Consider the following 2,459-nt stretch of genomic DNA (forward strand, 5'->3'; position numbering starts at 1 on the left):
TGGCCGCCTGGTGGGCGTCCGCAGGGCTCCAGGCAGGTGCCTGTCAGGCCTCCAGGCGGCCCGGCGGGTGGCACACCTGGTTTCAGCCACCAACGCTGCCTTTCAGTGCGGCCATCCCAGTCCTGTCCACTCTGAAAAGGGGTCAGTGTCTTTCTCGGGCGCAGCTTAGACTCACTATTCTCTTAACAAAAGGCCAATCAAATACTAAGATGGTTTCACTGACGTCTCTCTCGGCTCAAATGACCCGTTTTCTTAGGCCTCATTGTTGCTGGTCACCGGGTGCCTCTTGGTGCCCAAATGCAGAAGCGAGCCCAGCCTGCGAGTGGCGCTGGGAGACGGGCAGTGCCCGGGGGAGAGGCCAGGGCGTGAGGGGAGATGGTGGGAAACACAGCAGTGGGACCAGCTGGGAGCCAGAGCGGGGAGAGACGGAGCGGGGCGGGGCCCGGTCCACCCTGAGCAGGAGACGCACACGCAGGGAGTGACTCTAAAGACAGATGAAGGCCAGGAAAAGACAGCAAAACCATTGTTTAAAAAAAGGAAACCTGAGGTTAGGGCTAAACTGTTTTGTCGCCTGGGGAAGAGGAAGGAAGAAGAAACTTCTTTTCTCCGGGTGGTTTCTGCCCAGGTAACTTCCGAACACATCCACCCGCATCCTCTCAGGTGGGCCTCATGCAATCTCCAGAGGAGGGGGCGCTGGGGCCGGGACCAGAGGAGGGGGCAGGGGGGCCGGGACCAGAGGAGGCAGGCGCTGGGGCCGGGATCAGAGGAGGGGGCAGTGGGCCGGGACCAGAGGAGAGGGCGCTGTGGCCTCGGTTGCCCAGCGGAAGCCCAGGTGAGCCCAGGAAGCTTAGGAATCTCACCTGCCGAGAGCTAGGCTCACAGTGTGGTGCTCATTCTTGTTCACTGTTCATTCCTCCGCGCAGTCTGCCCTCAGATGCGAGTGTGGCCTCCGATAACGTGCCTGCGCCTCTGCTGTGGGGACTCTGCTGGGCGCTGGGAGACACAGGGTGTGCACTGGGAAGTGACCAGCCCTGCAGGGGGCAGCCCGGGGTCAGTCCCAGCTCGCTGCTCACTAACTGCGTGGCCCTTGCTGAGTGGCAGGTACTCTCTGAGTGTCCGATTTGGTCTCTAAAGGGAGGTTGGAAATACTGCAGGATTAAGTAACAGAACGGCGTGAGGGCCTGGCACAGTGCCTTGTACGCAGGGAGTATAAGTGGCCTCCAGTTCTCCCTGCTCCCTGCATCCACCCCCTTGCAATGTGACCTGGTAGCTCCCATCAGAGGGCGGGGCTTATGTCTTCATCCTTTGATCTGGGCTTGGCCATGTGACTTGGCCAATGGGACCTTATGAAATGGGACCCCAGCAGAGACCCGAAGGACGGGTGTACTGGGGCTTGCCCCCTCCTGCTGCTGGGAGTCTGTTAGCCACCAGGTATCCAGGGCAGGCGGCCTCCTCGGGGATGCGACAGCCATCCCAGCCCTCACCTGAGGTCCTGGAAACGAAGTCACCCTGGACCACCAGCCCCAGCTGAGCTGTCTCAGCCCAGAGGAGCGGCTCGCCCAACCCACAGACTCGGGAGAAGATAACATGGTGCTATTATGGTCCTAACCATAAATGTTTATTATTTTACAACATTAAATTTGGGAGTATTTTGTTCCGCAGCAAAAGCTAACTGGTACAGCAACTGAGAGCTGGTAATAAGAACCAACATTTAAAAAAATATATGTATCTTTATTGATTTCAGAGAGGAAGTGAGAGGGAAAGGGAGATAGAAACATCAGTGATGAGAGAGAATCACCAACTGGCTGCCTCCTGCACGATGTGGGTTTCAGCCTGTAACCTGGGCATGTGCCCTGCCCGGGGATGGAATGTGACCTCCTGGTTCATAGGTCGATGCTCAACCACTGAGCCGCGCCGACCGGGCAGAACCAACATGTATTTAGACCTTAACACCAGGTGCTCTGCTGAGCACGTCCCAGCTCACCATGCTCGGTCTCGCTGGCACCCAAGACACAGCCTTTGGGGGTGGACTTCTGCATGCATTACATTAGCCATAGTGGTGTTTATATTTATTTATTTTCCCCCTTGTTTTTGTAATTTTTCTATTATCGTTGATATTCAATATTATTTTGTATTAGTTTCAGGTGCACAGCATAGTGGTCAGTCAATTAAATAATTTACAAAGTGATCCCCCTAATAATTCCAGTACCCACCTGGCCCCATACATAGTTGTTACAATATTATTGACCATATTCCATTGACACCATTCCCTGTGCTGTAGTTTACATTCCCGTGACTATTCTGTAACTATCAATCTGTCCTTTTTTTTTCCAAAGGTTAAATAATTTCTTTTTTTTAAATATATTTTTTATTGATTAAGATATTACATATGTGTCCTTGTCCCAACGTTACCCTCTACCCCCCCCCCACTCATGCCCTCACCCCCTCCCCATTGTCCG

Source organism: Myotis davidii, unplaced genomic scaffold, assembly GCF_000327345.1.
Source record: "Myotis davidii unplaced genomic scaffold, ASM32734v1 scaffold227, whole genome shotgun sequence".
In the NCBI taxonomy this organism is placed as follows: domain Eukaryota; kingdom Metazoa; phylum Chordata; class Mammalia; order Chiroptera; family Vespertilionidae; genus Myotis; species Myotis davidii.